The sequence below is a fragment of the Watersipora subatra genome, chromosome 7, assembly GCF_963576615.1.
Source record: "Watersipora subatra chromosome 7, tzWatSuba1.1, whole genome shotgun sequence".
NCBI classification, from domain to species: domain Eukaryota; kingdom Metazoa; phylum Bryozoa; class Gymnolaemata; order Cheilostomatida; family Watersiporidae; genus Watersipora; species Watersipora subatra.
Genome location: NC_088714.1, coordinates 62,099,667 through 62,107,928, shown reverse-complemented (window position 1 = coordinate 62,107,928; position 8,262 = coordinate 62,099,667). Strand labels below are relative to the sequence as shown.

The 8,262-nt window shown below is 36.3% G+C and overlaps 1 protein-coding gene across 1 annotated transcript in view; it reads left to right on the top strand.

Annotated features, from left to right (window-relative positions):
• Positions 1-572: 572 nt before the first annotated feature.
• LOC137399666 (metalloprotease mig-17-like) overlaps positions 573-8,262 on the top strand; it is a 119,549-nt gene continuing 111,859 nt past the window's right edge. Inside the window, exons 1-4 of the mRNA XM_068085853.1 lie at positions 573-628; positions 1,010-1,157; positions 2,065-2,181; positions 3,327-3,489. The gene's annotated coding sequence lies outside the window, so the exon portion shown is untranslated. The remainder of the gene's footprint in view (positions 629-1,009; positions 1,158-2,064; positions 2,182-3,326; positions 3,490-8,262) is intronic.

Here is an 8,262-nt window from a genome sequence, read left to right as displayed (position 1 = left end):
TTAGAGTAACGGTTGCCAAGATACTGCTATTCTAATTTTATCACTTGATCACATATACTGAATCGTGAGTGGTACCTGTACTGATGCAATAGCGACTGATATTATGGTAAAATGCTAGCAAGATTAAGCCTTATTTTCTGATTAAAAATCTGGATGTAATAAGGGATGTTCTCTATCCCCTCTTTAAAATACAGAATGCTCGAGTAACAGTTTTTATCCTTCAGTACTACATTACTTCAAACCTAATTTACATTAAATTAAATGTATATCATGTGTTAAATTTGGTATATGATTCATTTCCATATACAAATGTGGTGAGTGGATCAGCTGTAGCTTTCGCTGTCATATTATCTAATCTAGACACTGTTTGACTGCTATAACTTTAAACTTAATCTATATCGGTAAAGAAAAGTGTCTTTTAAACAAATCCTGTTACTGAAAATATATTAAGGATGATATCTGTTGTATTTGTTAAGCTTAGAAATTGCCAGCTGTAGGCATTATCTTTATATCTTTAAAAACTTTACATATTTATGCATTGTTGTTGCAGCATACGGTATTTTACTAGGATCTCAAGAATTATGCCTCTATTTCTCTGACCAACTTCAGTGGCAAAGTCTTTGCATTGGTAGGTAAATACAAAATGTATTATTATAAATTGTAGGTTTGTATGAGCCAAAAAGTATTGTTCATTTTTCTTCTGAAAAATAACCTTTGCAAGCTAATTTTGATAATTTTCCTAAAATTTCCTATTGATGTAGACAGTCTTTAAAAATACATTCTTAGCATTTTTAAGCTTTGAAAATTAGCCCTGCCTTTTTATCAAACTGTCGTCACATATGGGTTTATGCAACTAGTGACAAATTCAATTTTAAATATAGAAAACTTCCCCATTCGTTGATTGATAAATACCCTTTTTATAGCACATCTGCCCTGACATTCTTATGCATTAATTATCTCTCCACATGGAAATTATAGATTAACTAACTTAGAGTTGATTTTGTTTCAGCAAGGAAGTTTTCTATTTAACAATGAAAGTTATGAAATAGAGCCCTACCATCCTAAAGTCCACAAGCGAAGTTTGGGAGCCAGAGATGGAGACCATGTTGTCAGGAAACGCTCTACAGATAGCCTTGAATACAGATCAGATTATTTGGGTGAGTATAAGCTAGAAACTAATAATGTATGGCATGCAGTCACCTATTACACCATATATATATGTAGACTTGCGTTCTTCGCTACAGAGATGTAGTGAAGAATTATTCGCTATAGAGATAGTAGAGAGTTGCGGTTCATACCGTATCTGATGAGTTGAAACACAAATTGTTTCTTTTCACTACTTTCAAGAAGTCACACAAAGTAAACTAGTGTAGCTGTGTTTTTAGCGAAGAAGGTAACTCCTGGTTTGGCATTGACTCGCTAGAGTACTTTATTCTCTGTCTTTTTATCTTGTACAATGTTATAATCTGTCCGCTTCTTTAAATACACAAGAAATACAGTGGTATATTTTATAAAGCTAGTTTTCATGTAAAATAAATTATTTGAAACTTCTTTACAAAAAGCAAAGCAAACAGACGACTACTGCCCATTTTGTAAAGTATTGCTGCCTTGCTGATATAGAAGGTAGCATTTGTTCCAAACTTTTTCTGTACTTTTTCCATTTTCTGAGGCCAATTTGATTTTCCATTTTGAGTCTACAGTTAGTTTTTTAATTCACAGCATTTTAACTATTTTGTTTTTAATAATTTCATTGGATACTCCCAGGTTTTGTTTAGTCAGCAAACAAGCAAATGCAACAACCAAATTGTTTTGCTTTTTTCATATTTTTAGTGAGAAAATTAAGATTTTTTTACCGATAAAAGTCACTTTCAAGTGGAAAATTGTTAAAATCAATAGATTAAAAACTAATTTTAGTTTAGTGAGTTAATTGGTTTTTCTGCAGCCTTCTAAATGTACATAGATTTGGGTTTGATGTTACTTCATGACACCCTTATAATTAATAACACCTTCAATACACCGTTATAATTAGACAAGCCCAATCTTTATAAGGTTGGGTTCTTATAGAACCTGTACTTGGTTCACAAGACTACGACAGAGTTCAAAGAGCCAGGACAGCCTTTAGAGAATTACAAGATAGGGACAAGGCTGGCAGGAACAAGCGAGCAGCAAATGATTATGTCTGTAAGTTGAATAAAATATTAACTTATCTTTAAAACTACTGAACGCAAATTTGGCATTCCTCGCACAAGCTCATTAACTAACTGATAAGCACCGATGTTTTGCTGTTGATCAGGTGAGAGCTAGTCATTTAAAATAACAGAAATCGTTGAGCTCAATGAATAAGGATTATTACAACTGTTACCATTTTAACTTTTAAATGAAGGTTTTTGTTTATTTCTGTGTACTGTGCTATTTCTGTTTACTATGTTTATTTCTGTGTAATTCATACCAGTACAGGCTGCAATGCCTACTACAGATCTATGCTGATTACAATAGTTTTGTTGGCTGTATGAGTTTAAGCGCTTTTTTCTTGTAACGGCAAGCATTTTTCTTGATGGAAAAATACTGATAATTTTTGACCAGAATACAAAAAGTTGTGTAATTTTATCTTTGAGGCAAAATGTTTCTATTGTGGGTAAAGTAGAAATATTTATAATATTTTTAATCTGGCAGCATTCTAGCACTAAACAGAGTTATCAGTTTAATCAATTTTACTTAAAAAACTATAAAATTGCCATAATATTTCTAGTGATCATGATTCTATGGTTATAGCCTGTCAGAACCTGTTATAGCCTGTCAGAACCTGTTATAGCCTGTCAGAACCTGCTGGTTTAGAAAATGGTTTTGACACAATAAAAACACAAAAACCTTTAGATTTAATGTTGTATGTGAAACCATCAATGATATCTAACCAACTAACTAAATTTTTGGTTGTCAATTAAAATAAAATATCGTCTCTGCTAAGTTTTACAGCCTTTAATATGCTTGGTACATCAAATTCCTTCCATCTTCGACACGTATTTCTCAAATTAAAAATTCCGTGATTGTACAGCTACCAAAACTTTGTCATCTTGCATTGTTTTTATTGATGAATTTAAGCTGATCTTAAAGCAGAGAAAACCATTTTGTGTAGTTTTGGTAGTTTTAATTGCTTTTAAATTTTGTGGCTTTGAAAAACAAGCTGTAGAAATATTTACAGCTTATATCCATATGTATGTAAGGACAACAAAAAGCTGTTAATAGTCTAATTATGTTGATATTTACAATTGTAAGTATGATGTAAATCTCCTAATGGTAATCATTTTTATGTGGGCATGTCTTTGTAGTACCTGAAGAAGGCTCAGAAGATGCTGAAACAATAAGACAATCTCGAGACCATTTGGAAGAGTTGCTCAACAGAAATGGAGAAAGGAAAAAGAGGAACACGCTCCCTCAAACTACTTACACTGTAGAACTATGTATTGCTGTTGACTACTATCTCTACTTGAAGTGAGTCTAACAGGTTGAAAATTTATATATTCAAGTTAGTCAGTTTGAGTATGAAGTAAAGTTTTACACAGACATTAAAGATGTTCCAGATATCACTATTGGCACAGCTACATATGTGAAGTACCTGAGTTGATATTAGCTGCCCAATTTAGTTAATATATATTTTTAGTTAGTGAATAAAATAATAGAAATTGATAGAAATTGTATATACTTAGTAGAATGAAGCTAATATAATTTTATAAAAACTTAACACTTTGTCATAGAACTGTAAATGAAACTTTATTAAAGTGGGATATTTTTATAAAGCTATTATTTATCATTATGATGGTATTTTAGTCTACTATACTAACAATTTAATTACTAGTAAGTATTAACTACTGCGTTAACAGTTACCATGACTCACATGTAATTGTCTGGTTACAAATTTTTATTGTTAACTTGTGTGAACAGGGAAGTTTACTTTCAGCGTTTTCAGTTTAGGAGTAGCGTAAATGTGAAAAAAAAACAAGCAAGTTGAATGAACGTTTTCAACTCAAATAAAAAACACAACTCAATAAACTATCTATATATATTCCAAAAGTGTGTGTATGTCCTTCGGTACGTCTGGCTATAACTATTCAAATCTTGGAATTAACAGATTGCATCCAGCTGGATATGAACTCACCAACAATGTAACCGCTGGTTTGTAATCTACCTGTCTAACCACGAGTCCACAAAGGCTCTTACGATTCTTACGATTGGATTGGGCACCCCAGAACAAATGCAAAAGATCTGAAGCATTCCTTCAGATCTTTCACAATATGCTTTTCCTCTTCCATGTCCATTTTTTCATTTCTCCTTCAGCTTGTCAAGTACCATGCTACGGTTGCAAAGCTTGAAATGTGCTGCCGGTAGCACTTTAATGTGTCCAGTAAACCTTGCAGCTTCCAAAATATCTGGTTGTTGGGCAATCTGTAACCAACCACGTTTTTTCAGGCTCAAAAGTCATCTTTTTTCATTTAGCTTATGTCCTATATTATGCACTTGTAGCTGGAGAAGTTTGCACTTGGTTGGCTTGATTTTTTCTCCTGCACTTTTCATCTGCTGGACACTTACTTTGATTAGTCAGGTGCAATGACTATGAGGTTGTTCAGGTAAAAAAAACAACATTCAACAATGAAGGCCATTTAGTACCCGCTCTATCAGCTTTTTAAGATGAGCCGAAGCTGAAGCAAGCTCAACGGGTAGAAGCTTTTACATCCATAGACAAGAATTTGTTGCGAATGCTGACTTCTAAAGTCACTTCTGAGCATCTAAAGTCACTTCCCTGTAGCCACTAAACAGATCTAGCATGCTAAAGAACACTGCAAATTAGGCCGTCAAGGCTTTGGTCGATCCAAGGTTTGTGGTAGGTGCTCGGTTTAGTGGTTGCACTAAGTTGGCGCTAGTTAACTTAGAATTGCCACTTCCAATCTTTCTTTTGAGCCAACATATCATGAAACCTCCAGATACCTTTGACGGGTTAACTGAGCCTATTGTTGAAAAGATTTTATACCTGTTGTTCCGGCTCAGCCTTTTGTGATCCGAGCCGGTGGAGAGAAGGGGGTTGAGATGTGAGCCGAGTTTTTTCTCTTTTAATAGAATTAAGTCTTTCACTTCAGAAATCCGCTTCACATCTTTTTCTCAGGCACTGATCATAGCCTGGTAGCATGTTAAGTCTCTGAGAAACTATTCAGTTTCTCTTGACTCTTTGCTGTTACTTGTTGCTGCCTGCAGCAAGTTCTGCAGGTGGTTTGGCACCCTTACCTCCTTTGCTTTTTTTGGCTTAAGTAAAAAGAGGTGGTTCTTCATCCACCTTGTGGCTCTCTACTTTTGTGTAGGCGCTAATTGCAGTGCAAGCTTAAGGTATCAGAGGTTGGTAGCTAAAGTTAAGGCACACCATGACTACACTTTACATTGCTTCAAGCCAGTTCAAGCTTGTAGCCAGTAGAGAACTCCTGGACTACCCTCGATCAGTCCCAATAGGTAGTAATTCTGTGTGACGACTTGGCATGGAACGGCCATCTTGGTTAGTGCTACTGTGTCTGTCACTGTTTGCATATTGCTCAATAATAGCATACTGTGTCTATCTATGTGTGTCAATGGTGTCCTGTTGACGAAAGCCATTGGTTGCGGAAAATCTACAGCATATTGATGAGCCAACAAAAGTTTTATTTTGAAAGGACCACCCTTACTGATGTGGCTTACCATAAAGACCTCGGTCTTTATATCATGAAGTTGTATTGGAAACTGTGCAACTCCATAGAATGGCAATCGTATCCCGTCAGCCAGCAGATCATAATTGGCACTTTTCTTGAGCAGGTCTCAAGCAGACTGGAGAAACTTGTGATGTTCTTGATTGCTCAGCAAGTTCATGGTGCACCCTGTGTCAACTAAGAAATATACAAATAGTCTTTTAGCTTTTCTAGGAAAAAGTAGCTGGTTGTATAGGGTCGATATAAAGCCTGTGCCGGCTCAGCACCCGCTCGGCTTCACATGGGCTCAGCATCATCAATCCTCAGTCAAACTGTGTGATCTGATCTGATCACTACTGAGCATCTTGTTGCTGAGTCAAATGTGTGGTGTGGCTTTCTAGTTCGGAGGTTGGTCAGCTGAGATAGTCTTGCTGTTTCGAAGGCAGGCTTCCAGTTGGCTACCATTCCGGTCTCTTACCCATTGCTTTGCGCTACTTTTTGCAAACCTACCTGGTAAAAGTTATCCTGTCTCTAACTGCTCTTTGTTCTCAGTTAAAGTTGGTTTCAGAGTCTAGACTTCAGTTTTTTAAGACTTCATAGTAGTTTTGGGTGGTTCACAACACTATCTGCTGCTCCTCTAGTGCTTTTGCATAGAAGTCCATTGTGGCTCTGTTGCCTGGCCAGCTGGCAATAACCCCTTTTACCAGGATTACAACTAGTGCAAGTAGTAGTCAGCACTATTGTTGCTGTTCGTGATAGTTTCTCATTTTTTGCGGAACTGGCTTATGAATTAATTCATGTCTTTATTACTTGCATATTGATGTGAACTGATAGGCTGAGACAAGGGCTCGGACTCTGGGGCCCAGGGCCTGAGGCACGGAACGCAGGGCGCGAGGCGCAAGGCAGTACCATCAACCTTTCCAACACATCTGTGAGGCAGTCTGCATCTTGCTCTACCCTCCAAGCTTGCTGGCCAGCCATGCCATTGCCTTCTTTATATTGTAGTGATCTTTTCGGAAGTTTAGCGACAGGCTTAGGTGTTACTTTTAAGACAGTTTGACCTCCACCGTTCTGCAGAGTGTTAGACCAGTCAGTCTCTCTGGGCTTCTTTTCTATTGCCACATATGAAGCGGTTGAGAGAAATTTATGTAAAGGTTTTCTGGCTTGTAAGAAGTCAAAATCCAAAAGGTCTCACGGCTGCTACCAGAGTTATCCTTTACTGCCTCCCTTAAACCAACCCCTTTTTTGAGTATAAAGTATGTATTTATCATAAAAATTATATACATGTAACATGGTCAATTATCATATGCACATACATATACATGTAGCTGCACTACTTGAGGCTTTTTAGTACTCTGCTTAATCTTTGCAGTCGTGCATGTTATATACTAAATTTGATTTGGCTAGACTCTGCCCTCTTCCTCCGCGGCCAGCTTGCTGTCTTCCATCTGTCCAGCAGATAATGTGCTCTTTTGGTGTCGGTTTAGTGGCTGCCCGACTGCTTCCTTGTTTGGTAGCCAGCTAGTTGTACTCTGAGCAGGATTAGTTTTTCTTTAACTTAGTTTGACTGGCCCGGACTGTGTCCCAATTGGCACTTCTTTTTCAATTTGTTCTTCTGTCGGCTGGCTGATATGGTAGCTGACTAGTGAGCTGTGCAGTTGAAACTGGCTTTGCATTCTGCCATGATCTATACCTCCGTCTGTCACACCAGTTTAAATATTACCAAATTACTTTATTTTGGTTGTAAGCTTTCTAAAATCTAAAAATAGAACTGCTGAAAACGTTGTACTGTGTTATTTTAGACTTGTAGTGGTTCTCCATGGACTTACCAACCTGATATATTAATGCCGACACTGGTTGAGGCTGACGATGGTCTTGAAAGATGGACACAGTGGGTTAGAACATCAAGTTTGCCCCAAGCTGACCACTTTATGCTGATAACTGGGTAATGGGTGTTTTCAGTGATGAATCATTACTTATTTAATGAATGAGTTTAATTTCCTTTGTGGTTCGCTATAAATTGGTTTGGTAGTGTTTTAACATCAACATTGGTTCTAGTTAATCAGCAGCTAAAAGTTACTTTAAAGAGTAAATTAAACCTTAATTGCTTACATTTAAAGTACACTTGCATCTGCATTAGGTTTACAGTTCAATCAGATTTTGAGCATTTAGTAATATACTGAAATTATAGGCTAGATCTCACTTTATATGAACATGTCAATGTTGATGGCATAGCTCATATTGGAGGTATCTGCTGTGGCAATAGGACATCATTTAGGCAGCTTTCTACATCAGATTTGTATGCTCATGAGTTAGGACACAAGTAAGTTCCCAGAATCTAATAATGACCTTCATACTTTATTGCGCTAGCAGTTGTAGAAGATGTACAGGCCTTGCATACTTTCTAAAATTATATATGTTAACATTTTTAATAAAGTTTTCATTTATGTCTAAAAAAGCAAATATCTTTACAATTTTTAACCTAAAATAATATTCACAGTGACGAATAAGCAAGTAAAGGGATAAGATGTTAATTGGAAAATTTATAGATGACAATTTA